This window comes from Macaca nemestrina, chromosome 12 (assembly GCF_043159975.1).
Source record: "Macaca nemestrina isolate mMacNem1 chromosome 12, mMacNem.hap1, whole genome shotgun sequence".
NCBI classification, from domain to species: Eukaryota; Metazoa; Chordata; class Mammalia; order Primates; family Cercopithecidae; genus Macaca; species Macaca nemestrina.
Window position 1 is genome coordinate 102913376 of NC_092136.1, and position 22119 is coordinate 102935494.

General features: G+C 37.4%; 1 long non-coding RNA gene across 1 annotated transcript; it reads right to left on the reverse strand.

The window, feature by feature from the left end:
- Nucleotides 1–1378: 1378 nt before the first annotated feature.
- LOC139357370 (uncharacterized) lies at nucleotides 1379–20399 on the reverse strand. The gene is made up of 4 exons (XR_011610355.1): nucleotides 20341–20399; nucleotides 14637–14744; nucleotides 6934–7059; nucleotides 1379–1827 (listed from the first exon to the last, which is right to left on the reverse strand). It is a non-coding gene; the product is annotated as an uncharacterized lncRNA (long non-coding RNA).
- Nucleotides 20400–22119: the final 1720 nt, after the last annotated feature.

Here is a 22119-nt window from a genome sequence, read left to right on the forward strand (position 1 = left end):
CAACAGCCACATAGGTGCTGTCAGAAAGCTTGTTTTCCATTTTACATAGGAATAATCTGATACACTGAGAAGTTAAATACTTGTATACAGTCATATAGTTTATAAATGATACCATGATTTGAACCTAGACCAATAACTCAAAACTCAATGTTCTTGACCACCATCCCTGTCTACTTATGACCTCCACCCTTTCCATTCTCAGATATTTTCTTAAAAGCTGAGCTGTTTGGTTCCTACGCCTCAGGGAGTGCCCAAGAAAACTAGGGCTACAGTAGGCCAATTTCAAGTTTCTCAATTTTTAATTTTAAGTTTGAATAATAGAAGTACTCTTGGTCCAACCACTCAGGAAAATAGTCGTAGGGGCCTCTACCCTATTATTCCTTTCAGAACATCACACATTCAGTACGGTGAAATCAAAGTGCCATCTTTGGTCCCCTGCAGAAGCAAATGGGTAGAGCAATATAGGCCATGATCTTTGGATTTATTGGACTTCTTTAAATAAATGATTGGAAATGCAAGTTAATTTGAGTGACTAAGAGTCAGAAAGAAAATGATGCTCAGGTCAGAAACATATTAAGACAAAGAGAAGAAGCATGAATACAGCTTTAGGGTGAACACGAAATGGGTATTCTAACACATGAGTAAAATGCTATGTAATCTAGAGTAGCCAGTGCCTTAGAGAAAAATCAGAGAAGTCTACAACATATATGTGATCATTTGAGGGAAATTTACTATATGCCTTTATCCAAACAAAATACTGCCAAATATACCCTTTCAAATAGATTGTTTCCAGTGAGTTCAGGATTAGATTTGTGCTCAATCAGAAATGCAAAGCAATAATTTATTTTAAGTTGCTTCTGTGTATCATAATATTTAATTTTGAGACTGAGTGAAAAATTATCCAAAAAAGTTTGATTCATCTACTAAACTTATAAAAGTTAGTTTATTAGAAAGCATTTGTTTTTACAAATAAATTTTCATAATATATTAAAATCTCATTAGATAATAAAAAGTGCTTAAGAAGCTGGAAAACAAATGACATTTTATTAAACATTTGAAAGTGGAGAAAAAGAATCGAGTAGGCTAACTGTTCTTACACATTTTCACATATTTGTAGAAATGTTATCACTTCAAACTAGAAGAAGCTTTTTTATCTATCAATTTAATGAATATATTAATTGAGCATCAGCCATATGGGATACCATGCTAGTCTCTATGGAAATGAAATGAAGGGTAAGATGAGGGCCTTTCTCTTAGGATCATTACAATATTACCTCACCCATTAAAAAAAAAAAAAAAAAAAAAAACCTTTTCCATGAAAAATGAAAATAAATACATGCCACTATTTTTCAACTTTAAAAATAATGTTTATTATCAAACAACTGTAATAATTTACTAGTTTCTCATTCCATTTGAGAACATAATCAGCACAAAATAAAAAAACACGGAAAGGTTAATGAGAACATACTATTATATGTTCTGTAGTTTTCTTAAGTAGAAATAAATAAAAATTCCTCCAAAGATTAAAATAAACATTAATTTATTAAGAAAATAATCAGACTGCTGGTTTATAGAATATTGTTCATGGAAAAGTGTTTTTAGATGGTGATAGGGCTGTGTCATCCATCGTAATGTGTTGGCAAACTGCTTGTCAACGCAAGTCCTTCTATCAGTTGTTAATTGTTAAACTCAAAGTCAAGCCTTCTGGTTACCACAGTGAAATGATTTGTGGTTTCAGATGTCATCTTTAACACAACAGGGCTGGGCTGAGCTGGTATTTAAAAACGGTTCTAACAAGTCTTCCAAATCACTGGGAAATTTGAAAACCTGTAAAATGAACAAACAAAACCGGACTAAATTAAAATTATGTATTTACTGCTGATTCAGACATTAGCAATATGGGACTTTTTACAACATAGGTCATCATCAGTTTTTGAGTTCAAAACGCCACCCAAATGGGAACCAAAAATGTCTATGAACAGCCAGATACTAAAGCACAGGGAGGTCCCAGACTAGGAATAACATGAACAACTGGTCATCTGAGTTGAATTAAAATTATGAAAAATCCTGAAGTTGAAGAACCATTAAGATCAAGATGTTGGCTTCATTATAGGGTATAGTAAAAACTCATTGTTGATGGCACTTAGCGGTATGTTTATTTTTCTAAAATGTAAGTGGTTTGACTCTGCAAGTGCATGAAGAAATAATTTTTTGTAGACACTCTCTGATGGTTGCTTTGTTCTACCTTCTGATTTCTCTTTTTCTTTCATAACCTCACAAACTGGGCTTGAATGGTCCTAAAAAGGAGAACTAGCTGGGCACAGGGCATGCCTGTTGTCTCAGCTACTCAGGAGGCTGAGGTTGGAGGATTCCTTGCGCCCAGGAGTGAAGTTTAAGGCCAGCCTAGGGCAGATAGGGAGGCCCCATTTAAAAAAAAAAAAAAAAAAAAAAAAAAGGAACGCTAAATTTCTTCTAGATTTGAACTTAAGCACTACTTTTGTGCAGTCATGGCATCATCCACAGGTGTGAAACAAAACAAAAGAGCTCATTTTAGATGCTGTAGCTACAAAGAAAAGGTTGGGCAACTTAGGAGGTCATTTACTTTCAACATTTGAATCGCATGCTCTTCAGAGATGCTATACTCATACTGGATTGATCCACAAAAGTTACTAAAAGAATTTACAAGAAGTAAAAGAAATTATTTCTGGTTCTTATTGGAGTATAACATCTGAAAGTCAAGTCCTAATTTCCTGGGCTCCCCTCCTAAAGAATTTTAATTTTTTTGTGTGTTTGGTTAGAAAAGAGTGGTTACTGAATGTCCACCTTGGCCAGAATTAACCAAATACTCTAAGAGAAAACAACCGAGAATAGAACACACATTCTAGCCCAATCCCTCCCAAATGTCTTTGAAAAAGGAAAAATCTAGATTGTTTGGTAGTGAATAATAGAAATGAAAACAAGTTAGAAAAATGGTGAAATGCTTTAGTGGTTTTAACAACAAGCAATTTTATTATATTTAAGGATCCCTAATGTTTAAACAATGAAGCAAATGTCTATTTTTAAACAACTTAGTCTCACCTTGTTACCTTAATTCACTAAAGTGGAAGTCGCTAAATATTTTTTTAAAAGCAAATTCTCTGATTTAAAAAGTAATATACAAAAACAGAGTGTAATGTTATTACATAATATTTGGGAAATAAAAACTTTTCTCAAAAGAAAAAAATTACTGTAACAGCTCAAGATATTTTAGATAACCTTCCTCCATACACACACACACAAACACACACACTACATACACACATATATAGTATGTGTGTGTGTATACATATTCCTCAACTTACAATGGAGTTACAGTCCAAATAAACCCATAATAAATTGAAAATATCATAAGTCAAAAATGCATTTGATTCAACTAACCTACCAATTATCATTGCTTAGCCCAGACTACCTTAAAAATGCGTGGAACACTTACATTAGCCTAAAATTGGGTGAGATCAGCTAACACAAAGCCCATTTTATAATAAAGTTATTATAAAGAATTTTGAATCAAAATTCAAAATTTGAAGTACAGTTTCTACTAAATGCATATATCTTTTGCACCATTGTAAAGTCAAAAAATCATAAGTTGAACCATCATGTTGTAATGGAGTGCAAGTCCAGTTGCTCACTGCTTGCAGAGTCCAGTTAAAAGGAGCGAGTCCTGGTAGAAAGTGACCCTATTTCAGAGCTAGCTGAGGGGAGTCAGTATAGGCTCCTGCCTTGAGGGCACCACCTCAGTCTTCAGGCAGAAGACAGGGGCTTTTAAAAGGAGGGCTTGGCATGAGTAGCATGTAGGGGAGGAAACAATGAGGTGTGGGGTCTACGGGACTTGCTTCGGATGTCTTATCTGTTGGGTGGTCTGCCTGGAGCCATCGCAGGCAGAGGTAAGCTGTAAATTGAAGCAACCTCCTGGTGGAAGAGAGTTCCAGAGACCAGATTTGCTTCAAGGTTTCATCTGTGGAACTTCTAAGTAAACATATAGTTAGATAACCTTGCTGTGCCTGGTAGAGAGAAGGTAAAGGTTATAATTGCATTGTTAAAAAACTAAGTAAAAGGGATAAGGGTGTGGTGGCTCATACCTGTTTTCTCAGCACTTTGGGAGGCCGAGGCAGGCAGATCACCTGAGGTCAGGAGTTCTAGACCATCCTGACCAACGTGGTGAAACCCTGTCTGTACTAAAAATGCAGAAATTAGCCAGGCGTGGTGGCAGTTGCCTGTAATCCCAGCTACTCGGGAGGCTGAGGTAGGAGAATTGCTTGAACCCAGGAGACGGAGGTTGCAGTGAGCCAAGATTGCACCAGTACACTCCAGCCTGGGTGACAGAGTGACACTCCATCTGAGAAAAAAAAATGAAAGAAAGAAAAAGGTAGAGGGGAAAGAAAAAAGAAAACAAATTCATTTTTTTCTCTTAAAAATGGGGTACTCATATATAATATGTCAGGACCATCTTTCTTTCTCTCTCTCTCTCTCTCTCTCTCTCTCTCTCTCTCTCTTTCACACACACACACACACACATACACACACCTCTCTCCTTAAAGTTGATTTATTGATATATTTAGCCTATAGTCTATCTTAACATATGTAAGGCAAGAAACATCATAAACTAACTCTAAATTAAAAGAAATATTTTGAAGTGTGGATGGATGTTTGTTTTTTACCTCTCCAGTGATCCAGCCCTCAACTAAACCAATGGAGCCATGTAGGGATTAAGAGCACAGGCCAGGCCTTGCAGTCAGATGCACCAGCCAAAATTCCAACTCTGCCGTTTATGAGCTCCCTCACTTTGGGCAGTTCGTTTCATTTTCACAAACCTTCCCTTTCTCCTCTGTCAAGGAAGGGTCACATGAAGGCTCTTATGAGATGATACGGGTAAAGAACTAAACTCAATACGTGGCTCCTGTGAAGAGGTTTATTATATTCATTCATTTATTTGTTCATTCATTAGCTCACTCATTCACTGTCAGAAACTGTTCTTGGTTCTAGAGATAAGTGTTTGTAACCAAAACAGACAAAAATTCCTGCTCTTGAAAAGCCGACATTCTAGTGCAAGGGATGACATATTCTTCTTCAGTATCTTTCAATCAATTTTCATCTCTCTCCCCTCACCTCGTTAATTCATCTCTACATCGTCACTATCTCCTGTCCTGCCCTCTGTTGTCTCAGAACATTAGCCTTAGCTGTCTTAACCTCCCTACACTACCACCAACCAATGATGGAAACTTTAAAATAGGCCTTGTTCTTCTTGCAAATATTTGTAGTTATTATTATTATTATTATGAGACAAGGTCTCACTCTTTCACCCAGGCTGGAGTGCAGTGGCACGATCTTGGCTCCCTAGAACCTTTGCCTCCTGGGTTCAAGCAATCCTCCCACCTCAGCCCCCTGAGTATCTGGGACCACAGGTGCATGCCACTACACCCAGCTAATTTTTTTTTTACTTCTTGTAGAGATGGAGTTTCTCCATGTTGCTGAGGCTGGCCTCAAACTCCTGAGCTGAAGCAATCTGCCTGCCTTGACCTCCCAAAGTGCTGGGATTACAGACATGAGCCACTGCACCTGCTGTATTTGTAATTGTTGAAAGGATAACAAGCCTCCAAGCTTCAAAGAATCAAATGTCTAATAATGGAATTCCAGACATGATGAAGGGCACCCTAACTGTGATGGGGAACATAATTGGGGCTGTCCGGCTTCCATGTATCCAGCAAACTGAGACTAGCAGGACCAGTGTGCCCCGATAGATGTGGAAAAGCCTGCATACATCCTGACAGGAGCCCTCCTTTCGCAAGGTGAAGTGAGGATAATAAAACTAGTCTTATAGGGTTAGTGTAAAGCACTTGGCACATGATAAGAGCTCAATAACTGCAGTGGTAATGAGCTTTTGTTGTTGTTTACATTATTCATATCAAAGCACCTGGAAAATGGGAAATGCTCAATGTGTGGTAGCTAAAAAGATTAAATTCTGAATGAATGATAATGGAGTTTATTCGATGTTTATTTTGGCACTGTGAAAACAGTTGCTGATTCTCCAGCAATAATAGATAGACACACAAAAGTAATTCAAATCTGAGGCTTTAGGTTGTTTCAAAGTATTTAGCAATATTCACATAAAAACAATAAAAATGTCAATTACAATAATTCTTATTGAGTCAGCAAGCCATCAGGCAGAAAGTACTTGGCAAACGTAAGTATTGTATGTAATTGATACAGACACACACACACACACATACACACACACACCTTCTTAATTTCACATTTGCCCAACTTTGGGGAATTTTTACAGAAAGCTTTTCTACTGCTCATTAGGTTACTATGAGAAACATTTTGTATGCCAGCTCATAATCAGAATGACACTTTTGTCCCTAATAAAAAAGTAGAGACATTGTAGATAGATATTTAATGTCTGTGTTGCCTACCTCTTAATATAACACTTAGTCAAAATGTCAGTTAAGAATAGGAATATAAAATAAAACAGTCAAGCATGAAATAAAGACTATTGTCTTATATCTGAATGTATGACAATATGTTTTGTTTGTGAATCACTGTAAATAGTTTCACCACACTGCAATTTAAATGATTGACAATTGGTAAACTCTGTTACACTTTCTTCAACCACTGAGGGAAAAAACTGGGTCAAGTCAAACCTTATAGTGTTACCACACAATTCCCGTGGTGTTAGCTTAACCCTCCAAGACCTCAAAAAGCATTTTGTTTGACTCTGTTTTGTTGCCTTAATTGCCATTTAGGGATAGGAGCTAGAAATCCCAATATTTTGACCACTTATGTACATAAAATGGACAAAGCAGTTTTCTCTGAAAAGGGAGATTTCTGTAACTTTAACCACTCTTCAAGTTCAATGACCACATTAAATCCCAACTGAAGAATATTCATCTTTACCTTTGGAATCATTTGTCCAGATTTCATCATTATCTAAGTAAACATCACCTTCAGACCCTTACCAGGAGAAAAGGCATGAGCTGGCTGTCTAAAATGGTCCATCAAATGGGGAGAGATCACCATGTTCTAGAAGGGAAAGAACTCAGAAAATAACTGTGGGAAAATCATCAAGACAATAACAAAGCCTATCACTTCACATAGAGGGTATTCGGGATATCTTCAATAAAGAAAATCGTTTCTTCATTTTTATCTCTGCTTCCGAAGAAGATCATGATGTCAGCAGTGTCCCAGAAAAGTCTATTGAAAGTAAGGTCTCATCACTCCAAACCTTGAATGCTGCTTGGACGGTGTGGTCCACAGTTTCAGAGGGTAAATCTGGCATGTAATTCCCTATTCTGACCGACATACATACACATGAGAGGCATTTCAGTAAGCCTCAAATATGACATTTTAAATATTGTTGCATTTTTAAAAATAAATTCTTTGGTGATTATTTTTGTTCCTTAGGGAATCAGAAATCTAAGGTACACCATGATATATTAAAGTTTCTTAAGAGACAGCCTTATTTTTTATGTGTTCATGATTGTCCTTGGCTTAAGAAAATCTAAACTGTTCTATAATCACCCAAGGTTGAAAAACTTAATAAGTCATTAGTAATTTTAAAAAAGGTTGTACAATTCCATTTATTATAAAATGTTTGAATGTATTTTATATTGAAGTACAAGGCAAGAAATAATTGAGTACAACTAATAAATTAACATTCAGTCTGTACTACAGACCAACTAGTGATATACTAAAAGGTTGAATTGGTATTCCGAGTTCTTAGACACAACATTAAAAAAAATTGTTGTAAAAAAGGTAAAAGAATCATTAAGTTCATAAACCCTTAGAAAGAATTAGCTTTCACTCTCTTTGATTTGCTTTTTGAGTAAAATTAAGCATCAACACAGAAAGACTTTAAAGTGTTTCCTTTCTCCAACATTTTGCTAAATGAGTTTTATGCATAGTATATAAAATATTCAACTCTATTAGCAGCCTTTAAATCAATGAGATTTTTCTTTAAAAGACATTCACTAGTAGAGAAATATCTTTCAGATGTACTTGAAGTTGAGTGCAAAAATGTTTCTTGTTCATCTTTATATCCCTAGAGATTAGCCCTAGGCCTATTGCATATTAGGCACTATATTAAAATGTGCTGAATGGATGAACAAATGAAAAAATAAATGGAGACAAAGGAAAGGCTCAAGAAGATTATCTACAGATTTTTTTTTTTTTTTTTTTTTTGCTAGAATTAGCTCATGTCTTAATCCTTCACTTCATTTGAGTTGTTATAGAATCTCACTTGAGAAAGCATCAGCTCCACTCAATGATATGGGCTAATATTTGTTGATTCTGAACTTTCTAAATTTGGAAGATGATTTGTTGTACCTAGCTACTACAGTAAAGAGACAACTAATTTTAGCTTTTTCCTAAGGTTCAATTCTCATTGATAATTATTACACAAGAAAAAAAATAAAACCATTAGTACTCTGTCATATTTTGTAATTTAAAATTTTTATTTTAAAGGTATTTTAAGCCACCTAGAAATGACTTAGTAACTCAGGATTCAAGTAGCAGAGATATAGCCTGATATGGAATACACAGAAGTGATTAGTGGATGATATAGACTTGTAGATCCTCAAAATACCCCCAGAGATCATCTAGCTTAATTCCTTTATATTACATTGAAAAACAGTTAAAAGACATTGAGAAACTTCCTTAAAATTACACAAAGTGATAAACTTGGTGCAGGAATTAAAATCACAGACACTTGGCTAGGATAGCCCAGAATGCTCTGTATTACCCCAAACTACTTCTTAACACATGAAGATGCGATCTGCAAAAGCGAACCCTGGCAGCTATAGCAACATGACACATTGTATAGAGAAAAAATTATGAGTAACACGTTCACCTGTAGGTCAAGATACCAGTTAGCTGCTTCATTTTCTGAGGGAAAAAAAATTATACTCCACTGCATCAGGAGTTTCACACTTTGGCTTCATCACCAGGGCTAAAGTTTCATCATCCAGTTGGCCATTTGATTCTAGACCAAAGAAGGCCTGCCATAGGCTGGGGTCTGTTCTGCAGGAGCTTGGAGTTTCTCCTCTGCCTGTGTGTTGATCTCAAAGGAAGTTGATAAAAGGCTTTCAAATAATGCTAGAAAGAAAGCACACGATCATGGCCATTAAATGAAAAAACTACATGCTCAATTAGGGAAACACCAATAGGAAGGACCTGTTACCTCTGCAAGATGCAATTCCACTCCACATGGGTTAGGATATCTCATTCTCTAGAAGTACATAAGGGAACTGGTAGCAGCCAGCAGACAATGAGATTCCAGAGCACAGAGGCAATTTTCTCTGCCACTTGGAGGGTGATAACATGGGCATCTGCCTCACTGAGATGCTTTTATAGGGTCAAAGGGATTGGCACAAGATTCATTTCTTATCCTTACTTTATTTGCACTAATTTTTGTTCAAGTACAGAGCATGTGCAGCACACTTTTTTGTCCAAAGTAAAAGTTTTTATAGGTTAAAAACAAAGGCTTCATTCCTTGGTTAATGTCCTTAAATGTAGAATGTAAGTTTTGCCTTTTTGAGGATTTCATCTCTAAAACTAGCTAGCAGTAGGCAGCTTGTAATTTGTCCCTTGACATGGAAGGAAGAAAGACAGAGAGAAAGAGAAGGGAGGAGGGAGGGAGAGAGGAAAGGAGGAAGGGAGAGAGCAAAGGAGGGAGGGAGAGAGCAAAGGAGGGAGGGGAGGAAAGAATAGAAAAAGAAAGAGGAAGGAAAGGAAGGGAGGAAGGGAGGAAGGGAGATGGTTTAGAAGGGAAGTGGCATTTATTATCAAGTCACTGATGGGCCAGACACTGTCCTTGTGTTTTCGCTCTTATTTACTACAGTGAGTCTGTCCCAGACACCTAGATATGAATATGTACAGAACTAGACAGGGCTATAAGACTAGGAAGAATTTTCCCCAAAAAAGTCATGACCCAAGGGCCTTTGCTATGAGTTTGCCTCAGTGTGGGAACTCGTCTATTTACCTTGCTGCCAGGATGATTTTAATCATTAGTCTAATCCCAAGTGGGATAATATAATCCAGATGTAGGAATTCAGTCATTGCCTGGTAAATCATCACTGAGGATTTGTGTTACATTTTTTCAAAACCAAAATTATTTCCCAACTTTCCAAAACATCGGCAAACAGAAATGATTAGGCAGATTGGATCCCCTCTTGTACAAATATGCAAATTGATGAATCTGATCAAGCAAGGGGTAGAATTTGATCCATTCTTCCCCCAGGAGGAAATGCTTTACACATTTTGGAAAGTCCTACACCTGTCAGTTTGTGCTGACTTCAGAGTGCTTTCAGCTTGAAGATGTAAGAATGTTGCATAACTGTTAGAAATTGAGACATTTATGTTAATTTTCATTTGCTCTCAGGGTATTTTGTCATATCCAAATTGAATTAATGACTTTGAATCTGTTTGCTCTACCATTACTCATTTTCTAGAAAATCCAGTCACTTGATGGGGTTTGAGGCACATCACAATCCAAAAACTGAAATGAAGCCCCTCAAAACTTAAGCATTAACTCAAGAAATGGGTCCCAGAAACCGCTGGTGACCAAAGATAGTTTTCCAATGAGATCTAAGTAAGCTCATTCATTTTCAACCTATTTTCTGCTGTCCCAGGTGGTGGGACATGTGCGCACGTCTTTGAACTGCACAGGGCACCAGCTGTCATTCTACCTCTTTCTCTCTAAGAAAACATACTAGAAAGGAGTGAGACTGACTTTATTTAAAAAAAAAACAAAAAACAAAAAACTAGAATTTGAAATAAATGTTAAAATGTAAATTACTAAGATAAAGTCAGCACTTTATTATTATTCCTCATAACTGATCTTACACAATTAGTGGAGATACTTTATTGAATTATGATAGCAAAGTAGAAAATTTTCCAAAAATGTAAAGCATGAACATGGTAGTATTGAAATTAATACAGAAAACTCGATATACTAAATCTTCATCTGTAGATGAATCAAAGACTATGAAAGTGAACATAAAGTATTTTCTTTGAAAGCAAAACTACAGTGAAAAAATTGCAATCTCAGCTGGGGTAGGTTAATTTAAAAGATACCTGTGCCAGGCATGGTGGCTTATGCCTGTAATCACAGATAGCAATTTGAGACCAGCTTCAGCAACATAGCAAGACCCAGTCTCAACTAAAATAAATAGAGATATCTTCAAAGTTATGAAATAAATAGTGGTGTTTTTTTAAGCTCAGAGTATCAGAGGAAAATATCTGGAGTCAGCTTATAGCTATCTCCTCAATTGTTCCCAAACTGGTGTAGAATCTGAAAGAGCTATTTCAGCACTGGAAAGTTTATCAGTTTTCATGACTCAGGCATAAAACCTTTGAATTGATTTTTTTAAATAGCCTTTAAAAATAATCTAACAATATTATTTTATTTTAATTTTTTATAATTAATTCCATTTTCTTCATGTTATATTTTTCTTATTTTAATAATACCTTTTAATGACTAATTTTAAGAAAAATATACATATTTAACAAATGTAGAAGAGATGATACACATTTAACAAATTATTGAGAAAGATAATACATATTTAACAAATGTTCATAAATTTGATATTCTATAATGCATTCATATTCTTTATTTGCAATGTATTAACTACTGAATTTCAATGATTTTTTTTTAATGTTATAAACCCTGAAAGTGTTTTTAAAAATAAAAGACCAGGGCCGGGCGCGGTGGCTCATGCCTGTAATCCTAGCACTTTGGGAGGCCGAGGTGGGCAGATCACTTGAGGCCAGGCATTCAAGACCAGCCTTTCCACATCGAGAAATCCCATCTCTAGTAAAACTTCAAAAATTAGCTGGGTGTTTTTTTTGAAGGATGTAGAGGATGCCTGTAGTCCCAGCTACTTGGGAGATGGAGGCAGGAGAATCACTTGAACCCGGTAGGTGGAGGTTTCAGTAAGCCGAGATCATGCCACTGCCCTCCAGCCTGAGCGACAGAGCGAGACTCTGTCTTAAATAAATAAATAAATAAATAAAATCAGTACTAAACACAGATTTTTATGAAATCAACTCTGAAACATCAATATTATCATTTTGTTTGTTTCAGAAAAGTATTGGAATCTCTCAAGTAATAATGAACTCTCTCATTCTCTTGTTTTTTGCAGGGTTTTACAATTTTTATTTGTTTTCTATAATTTAAGCAGACTAAGGATTGACATACAGACAGATTTGTCTGCAGCAATATCTAGCATGCTCTCCCTGGAATATCTGACCTGTAAGGGAGGAAAGAGTAACACAGCAGGCCTAAGAGAACCATCCTTTAAAATCACCCATAGCCCTTCATTCTGCCTTCAAATAAACTAAGAGAAGTCCTGCTCTTGATTATCATATATTTAATACATTTCTTTCAATGGCAAAGAATAGATATATTATTGGATATGATTCTTTAATAATCATATTTTTGCCTAGCAGTGTGTTTTTCAAACCAAATGACCATTGGAACACTGATTTGTCAGTTTCTTGTAAATAGCTCTGGTCTATATTGAATTGCCATGATCTAAAGATGATATTTAGGGTAAAGGATATTAGAGTGGTAGAGATATAAGAGGACAAATGGTGCTAACCTAGTTCAGCTATGTAACTTCTCTGCCATCCTAGACCAGACTAACCCTGATTACCTGTTACAACATGCTTTTATCTGCTCTTTGCCTCATAATATAAATGTAATTGCCTTTTTTAGTACACACATATTTCAGTCCCAGGAAAACAAGTACAGCAGTATGGCACAAGCAACTCTCTAATCAGAATATATAGAGAGGAGAACATATATAGAGGAGGCTCTAAAGATTTATTTTTAATTGTCTGTCTGAAGAGAGTTCTCTGTGAACCTAACCTCCTCATAACTGTTTTTACTGTGAGCACGTGTTACTTACAATTATTTTTTTAACTCTTGAATTTATGAAGTCAATGCTCAAAGATTACTTGATTGGTGGATGGATTAAACAGAAAAGTCACCTAGACCCAAATCCAGTTTAAACAGTAAGAAACCTCATTCAATTAAAATATTAGTAAGCTAAATATTATTATACCATTAATGTTAACACATACAATTTCAAGGAGCTGTTTACAATATTTTTTACATTGAAAAGATTTTAAGGTACAAAGAGTCACCGAATAATGTGAGTCATGTTCTCTGGCTTCAACTCTAGACAATATTTGTGGCCTACATTAAATTAAAATATAAATGATAAGGAGAGTTTGTGAGTCATGCCCTCGAGGCAGGGCGAAGGGTGCTGCATACCTTTAATAAAACCTTTGAAATTTATTTTGTGTTCATGAATCACCACTGGATTTTCCACAACCACAAAAGAAAGAAAGAAAAAAAACTATAGATAACAAATAAATAAGTGACTTGTTTCCTCAAAAGTCATTTAAGGAAGAAAATTCTTAATTCAGATATACAAAATATTTTCAAAATAAAGTAGACTAATGTGAAAACTCATGTTTTAGGCTATAGGCAATACTAGTCCTTGAGACACTGAGTCCCCTTAAGTAGAAGAGAATACCTGAAAATGTTAACCAGTGGTGTAATGGAAAGAAACACTGAGTTTAATCTTGATGGCATGACTTAAAACCTATGTGACTTTGGCAAATTGTTTAACCTTTTTCTGAGTTTCGTTTTTCTCATCTGTAAACTAGGAATGAAAAATATTTACCTTTAATATCAATATGAGGAATAGAGATAATATAAGTCAAGCAAAAATACCTCACCTGACACAAAATAGGTTCTCAATAATTTTCATTGGTGTCAGTACTTTCTGCTGTTGTTTATTACTGAAGATGAGTTAATATTTACTGAGCATTAACTATGCACAGAGTACTTAAAGTTTTAGGAGACATGCAAGAAATAGGAGACATAATCTTTCAGACACAAAACAAGGGAAAATAAATGATCAGAATCCTTTTTACCAAGTAGCGTTTCTCTTACACATTCTAATATAAGGCAACAGAAATAATCAAGAGCTAAGGGCAGATGAGGTAGAAATCAGTGAACTGGGAAACACTTCCTGGAGGTAGTGAATTTTAATTACTACTGCAGGGATTTCACGAGTGTATAGAGCACCCTTGATATAAGTAACTCTATCTTAGAAAAAGACTCAGTTTTACATTTCAAAAGACATTATGCCAACAGGGAGCAAATGTTCACCTAATGAATAGAGACCGCACCCAACCAGAGAAGGATATAACTACACACATTCTTTACTATTAGTCCTCACCAGAGGACTCCAGGGCTATTTAGAAAAAAACAAGACTTCACCAACTCAAGATGGCCATGTTAACAGACACTGTTTTGCTGTCACTCATGATCAAAACCCGGCCTGTGCCGCCAAAGGCTGTCACCAAATCAGAGACTCTTCCTTGCAAGATGCTAAGGACCATTCGGATCAGTCCAAGACACTCTTCTTGTTCATGTTACTCTCCTTGGGTTGGTTCATTAAACGCTTTTTCCTTTCCCCTTTTCTCTTTATGTTAAATATCGCTTTGTTTAATGTGAACTATTTAATGTATAATATTTATATATAGATTAAATACACTACTATGTATGGTTTACAATATTGACTGACTTGGTGGATCGGCTTGAGTGCCTGCAGCTCTAAGGAAAATTGCCTCCTTGGGAATTTCATGCAGCTCATGACTTTAATGATGAAAACAGCATCGATAAAAACTTGACCCTGTAAAAACACACAAACGTGCATGAACTTGATTACATCTGACATTGTGCCACTAACAACGGTGAGGGACTTTGACTAGCAGAAAAAGGATGAATAACATCTGAGTAGAGAAAATGGCATATATGGTAAATATACAGAGATAAACAAGTTGTTTTCCAGTTGATAAATCGTATTCTTCCTTGTTTTGACATAGGTCCTCTCTTTGACCTTTCTCCTCACCAGGCTTTACCTTTGAGTACACAGTGCATTGAGGTTTTATGGTAAAGGCCAACCTGAAAGGTGCCTGAAGATGTGACACATGTTTAAGCTATGAGTGCTGCTGGGATGCTCAGGTACAGACACCACTAAGTGTTGGCAGGTTATCTGCTAGCTGAAAAGAAAGGAAGAAAAGAGAGAGAAAGAAGTCAGAATGTGAGGTGTAGGGTCGCCTGTAAGGGCCAGCTTATCCCAAAGATTGACCAAGTGGCTGCTATCTGGGAATACTTGAAAGGAGTTATGAAGGCCTCATTACCTTTAAAATATTTACACCATCTAGGTAGTGCTCATGGAGAATTAAAAGTTCTTTCCCAATGCCCTGGCAATTCTCATTGTCCAATCAGCTCTGGTTGATATTCCCACCAAAGCCCAAGACTAGCCTAGGGTCACTGCTGCACTCATGCCTCTTTGCTTCTGTTTCTTTGCTCCTGCTTAACTCTACTGCCTGAATTGACCCCTGACTGTCCTAGTTTTCCTTCATTCTTGGTTTCTGTTTATTTATGCTTTCTATTGCTTCAAAGTGTCTGCTCGTAAAACCTTTTTAGATATATGCTTTTCAGCCTTTCTATTTCTACCTATTCTGGTGCGTGTGTGTGTGTGTGTGTGTGTGTGCGTGTGTGTGTGTGTGTGATGTGCTCTAACACAAAGAATCTGATTAATTCAATTTAGATGCTCTCCAATACAGAATTGTTCTTCCTGCATAAAGCTTTCTGGCAAGCCTATAATGGTTACCTTTGGGTCAGGGGTACTGGTTAAATTAGGTGGCCAGGATGACGTTACAGTGGTCAATAGACATGTAAAACCAGCGTTTAAGGAGTCACTCCTGGAAAGGGGGCTGCAGGCATGGTATGTGCTGAGCAAATCATTAACTTCCCCAAAATACTCAGCTGCTTCACAGCCTCCACTAGGGTTGGCTAATTAGAATATAAAAGATATTCCTAGGTATTTTATTCTCTTTCTAGCACCTATGAATGGGAGTTCACTCGTGATTTGGCTCTCTGTTTGTCTGTTGTTGGTGTATAGGAATGCTTGTGATTTTTGCACATTAATTTTGTATCCTGAGACTTTGCTGAAGTTGCTTATCAGCTTAAGGAGATTTTGGGCTGAGACGATGGGATTTTCTAAATATATAATCATGTCATCAGTAAACAGAGACAATTTGACTTCCTCTCTTCCTATCTGAATACACTTTGTTTCTTTCTCTTGCCTAATTGCCCTGGCCAGAACTTCCAATACTATATTGAATAGGAGGGGTGAGAGGACATCCTTGTCTTATGCCGGTTTTCAAAGGGAATGCTTCCAACTTTTGCCCATTTAGTATGACGTTGGCTGTGGGTTTGTCATAAATAACTCTTATTATTTTGAAATATCAATACCTAGTTTATTGAGTGATTTTAGCATGAAGGGGTTGTCTACATTTTATCAAAGGCCTTTTCCCTTTTCTGCATCTATTGAGATAATCATGTGATTTTTGTCATTGGCTCTGTTTATGTGATGGATTACGTTTATTGATTTGCAAACGTTGAATCAGCCTTGCATCCCAGGGAAGAAGCCAACTTGATCATGGTGGATAAGCTTTTTGATGTGCTGCTGGATTCGGTTTGCCAGTATTTTACTGAGGATTTTCGCATTGATGTTCATCAAGGATATTGACCTGAAAGTTTCTTTTTTTGTTGTGTCTCTGCCAGGTTTTGGGATCAGGATGATGCTGGCCTCATAAAATGAGTTTGGGAGAAGTCCCTCTTTTTCTATTGTTTGGAATAGTTTCAGAAGGAATGGTAGCAACTCCTCTTTGTACCTCTGGTAGAATTCGGCTGTGAATCTGTCTGGTCCTGGGCTTTCTATGGTTGGTAGGCTATTAATTATAGCCTCAACTTCAGAACTTATTATTCGTCTATTCAGGGATTCAACTTCTTCCTGGTTTAGACTTGGGAGGGTGTATGTGTCTAGGAATTTATCCATTTCTTCTAGATTTTCTAGTTTATTTGCTTAGAGGTGTTTATAGAATTTTCTGATGGTAGTTTGTATTTCTATGGGATCAGTGGTGATCTCCCATTTATCATTTTTTGTTGTGTCTATTTGATTCTTCTCTCTTTTCATTATTAGTCTGGCTAGCGGTCTATGTATTTTGTTAATCTTTTCAAAATATCAGCTCCTGGATTAACTTACAAGGAGTGTGAAGGACCTCAAGGAAAACTACAAACCACAGCTCAAGGAAATAACAGAGAGCACAATCCAATGGAAAAACATTCCATGCTGATGGTTAGGAAGAATCAATATCGTGAAAATGGCCATACTGCTGAAAGTAATTTATAGATTCAATTCTATTCCCATCAAGCTACCATTGACTTTCTTCACAGAATTAGAAAAAACTACTTTAAATTTCATATGGAACCAAAAAATAGACCGTATAGCCAAGAAAATCCTAAGCAAAAAGAACAAAGCGGGAGGCATCACTCTACCTGACTTCAAACTATACTACAAGTCTATAGTAATAAAAACAGTATGTTACTGGTACCAAAACAGATATGTAGACCAATGGAACAAAACAGAGGCCTCAGAAATAACACCAAACATCTACAACTATAGCAGGACAAGCCACAGACAAAACTCCTCAGACACCGAGTTAAAGAAGGAAGTGGTTTATTCGGCCGAGGGCATCAGGCAAGACTCCGGTCTCAAGAGCCAAGCTCTTCAGGTGCTCAACTTCTGTCCCTTTTAAGGGCTCATGACTCTAAGGGGGTCCATGTGAGAGGGTCATGATCGATTGAGCAAGCCAGGGGGTACGTGACAGGGGCTGCAAGCACTGGTGGTCAGAGTGAAACAGAACAGAATGGGAGGTTTCACAGTGTCCTTCCATACAATGTCTAGAATCTATAGGTAACATCGGTTGCTAGGTCAGGCGTGGAATTTTAACTACCAGACTTAGGTCAGGCAGGCCCAGGCCTGGTTTTGGGTCTGGTTCCTAGGCGCCGGGCTACCTGCCTTTAGTTTCGCTTCTCTTTCCTTTTCTGAGTATAAAACAATATAAAACAATATGAGAGGGTCTCTCTCTTCCCTCATTTCCCCTCTTTGAGACTGTCACTTTTTATTAGTGGGCTCCAGGGCTGGAGCCAACATGAGTTTTTCTTTTAACTCATGTAAGTTTGTTGCTGTTGGTTGTAATAGATGTAGTTTATTTAATCTACATTTTTATTAACTGTCACCTACTAAAATAATGACTTAAATCCTGTAACTATTTGATTTCAAGCTTTAACTTGATCTGGTATTCCTTGCGGGGCTCCAATTGCATCTAAATAGATGTGAGAGTTGAAAGACCCATAAGGGGCTTCTCTCGCTCTACGATGTCCTATTTTTTCTCCCTCTGGTTGATGAAATGCCAGGGTGAAAGGGATAGCTAAATGGACTAAAGCACAAGTGCCACTCTAGTTATTCAGCAGAGTGCCCAGTAAAGGTCTACCACAATACCACCACATCCACTCAGGGATGAACAAGGGCTGACTGATTGATAAACTCTTGAAAATTCTTAAGCTCATTGCATTCCTTCAGGTCTCCAAGTAATGCTAAGTTTCCTCCCTGTCATGAGAGACACAAAGTGAACTTAGTGTTGGGAGATGGAATGGGCTGAATGGCCTTTGGGGGCTGACCCGCAGGGTGCCAGACTTTGGGATATAGCAGAGAGAGCTTGGCATGACTTATTACACCAGGCTGTAGAATCCTGGAAAAGAGTTACCATGGAGCCCACGCTTGGTCGACTGGAGGACCACCTTAGTGGAAAGGGGACAATCTGGGCCTCTGGCCTGCCATGTGCATGGGCATAATAATTGCTTTTATTTAACGTGCAGATGGAATATTTGATACATTCCAACCAGGCATTTGCATCTTGGTATGCTGTCTTAATTGCCAAAGTTTGTTTCAAGTCTTTAACTTCTATGATCCTCTAGTAAAATGAATATTTCCTTTACCACCTATTTTTATTAATTTTTAGACCAAAGAAAGCTAAACACCATTTTATATTTAATAATGTTTCTTGTATGATTTTTATACCAGATAAGCTAAATTTCACCTTTATATTAGTGTGCTATTAAGGTTAATGTTAGTTTTAATAAAACTTTGTATACACATTTATTCAATTTTTAATGTTGGACTATAAGGTAAGATATTCATAGACTCTTTCTAACCTTTTTTAATCTTTTTTTTTTTTTTTTTAATCAGTGTTGACCAGGTTGGCCGTGAACATGTAGCCTCGCCTCCCCGAGTGCCAGGACAACCGGCCTGAGCCACTGTGGCTCCCTTAATCTTTGTTAAAGAGCAGGTTAGTGCTTTAAGAAAAACCTGTTGCGTTTCTACTTTAATGTCCAGTTCACAGAAAAAATGGATCATACCTTTTTAACTTTAGCTAACACAGAATTTTCTTTACCATTAACGTTTTAAAACTTGCTTAAACTTTCAAAGCAATACTTTTTAAAAACATTTTCATGTAGGTAAAAATCCACATTCTTATGCCTCCTTATAATTATTTTACCAAAGGTGTATTTTACTTTCCTTATACACCTTGCACATAAACTGTTCCTTCAATAGTACTCAGGAGGCCTTATTACTTTTAAATTATGCAACATTTTTGGCATAAATTTTTTTTGTAACATTTTTTGTTTCACGACTTTCACAGACAATTCTTTGACATGTCTGAACTTTCTGAATTATTACAAACATTTCTTTCCTTAAACAACCAGTTAATTTATTTCAGGACAAGAATTTACCATATAATATTCTTTTTACATAAATTCTGCCTCCCCTGTTTTTTTTTTTCTTTTTTTTTTTTTCTTTTTTCTGTTAGCAAAGCAGCTGCCACTGTAGATTGAATGCATCTGGGCCATCCGTGGGTTACTGGGTTAAGGATTTTTTATAGGAAGGCCTCAGTGCTTTCGGCATATGCCCCTGTTTACAATGACAACAAAGTGGTATTAAAGTGTTACAGGGTTACTGAGAATACCTTTAATTATCAATTACAGGTTTTAAACTTACCTTGGCTTTTAAAGGAATAGGGTATATACTGTTTTTTTCTTAACTACTTGTAATTCTCTCTTCTCTTTTTCTTTCTCTCTTTGACGTTCTGTCTCTCTCTCTTTGACTTTCCTTTTGCCTCTGTCTCTTCCTCTCTTTCTGCCTCTCTCTTTCTCTCTCTCTCTCTCTTTTCTTGACTCCTTCTTTGTTTCTCTGTCGCTTCCTCTCTGTCTCTCTTAACTACTGTGGTGGGGGAAGGGGTCTAAAACCAGCTGTAACTGTCTATGTACTGAAACTGGTCTGGGTGCCTTGGCTTACAGGTTATCTTGTGCCATACCTTTGAAACAAGGGACCTGTCTAGGCTTCCTCCTGTGGCCGACCTGCCTCTAATGCTGGCCAGTCTATTTCACACAAAGTTCTAAGTTTTCCTGGTGTCATAGTAACACCATAATCTCCCTTAAATCCTTTCTTGAAATTTTTCAACATAGTTCCTAGTGGGATGGGCTTACTTTGTGCTTGACCCATGTCTCCTCGAGACAAAACACCACGCTCACGCCACACGCACACTACAAAAGAAAGAACACGTAAAAAGGGCACACACACACTTTTACAGTTTACGCCAAACCAGAATCAGAACCAAAATCAGAGTATCAAGAAATCCAAGCCAAGTCAAAACCAAAACCAAAGTATCAAGCAATCCAAGTCAAGTCAAAAACAAAAACCAAAGTGCGGGTACAGGCACACCATGGGTGATCAGGCCACGCTTCCACTCAGATGGAGTGGGCAGGTTCCAAAGACTAGTCTTAGTAAGTTTCAGATGTCGGGACTCCAAGTGCCAGTTCCTTCCCGGTGTTCAGCTACTGCGTTGATCCTCCACGGGGGCCTGCCACACACTGCTCTGGCGAGACTTCCCATGGGGCAAATGTCTACCCGGGAGTGCTGTCAGGATCTGTGACGCTCCCGCTGGTTGAAATCTCCCGCAGGGTTGTTTCACAGGGCAGGCTAAAGCCGCCTAAGGAGCTGCTTTGACCGTCCATTAATCACCTTGCTTCCCAGTCAGGGAACCAAGAAATGTAGCAGGACGAGCTGCAGACAAAACTCCTCAGACACCAAGTTAAAGAAGGAAGTGGTTTATTTGGCCGAGGGCATCGGTCAAGACTCTTGTCTCAAGAGCCGAGCTCTTCAGGTGCTCAACTTCTGTCCCTTTTAAGGGCTCACAACTCTAAGGGGGTCCGCGTGAGAGGGTCATGATCGATTGAGCAAGCCAGGCGGGGGTATGTGACAGGGGCTGCGATCACCGAGCACCGGTGGTCAGAGTGAAGCAGAACAGAACAGGAGGTTTCACAATGTCCTTCCATACAGTGTCTGGAATCTATAGATAACATCAGTTGCTAGGTCAGGGGTGGAATTTTAACTATCAGGCTTAGGTCAGGCAGGCCGAGGACTCGTTTCTGGTCTGGTTCCTAGAAGCCAGGCTACCTGCCTTTAGTTTCGCTTCTCTTTCCTTTTCTGAGTATAAAACAATATAAAACAATATGGGAGGGTCTCTCTCTTCCCTCACAACCGTCTGATCTTTGACAAACCTAACAAAAACAAGCAATGGGGAAAGGATTACTTATTTAATAAATGGTGTTGGGAAAACTGGCTAGCCATATGCAGAAAATTGAAACTGGACCCCTTCCTTATACCTTATACAAAAATTTATTCAAGATGGATTAAAAACTTAAATGTAAGACTTAAAATTATAAAAACCCTAGAAGAAAACCTAGGCAATGCCATTCAGGACATAGGCATGGACAAAAACTTCATGACTAAAACACCAACAGCAATTGCAACAAAAGCTAAAATTGGCAAATGGGATCTAATTAAACTAAACAGCTTCTGCACAGCAAAAGAAACTATCATTAGAGTGAACAGGCAACCTACAGAATGGGAGAAAATTTTTGCAATCTACCCATCTCACGAAGGGTTAATATCCAGAATCTACAAGGAACTTAAACAAATTTACAAGAAAAAAACAAACAACCCCATCAAAAAGTGGGCAAAGGACATGTACAGACAGTTCTCAAAAGAAGACATTTATGTGGCCAACAAACATATGAAAAAAAGCTCATCA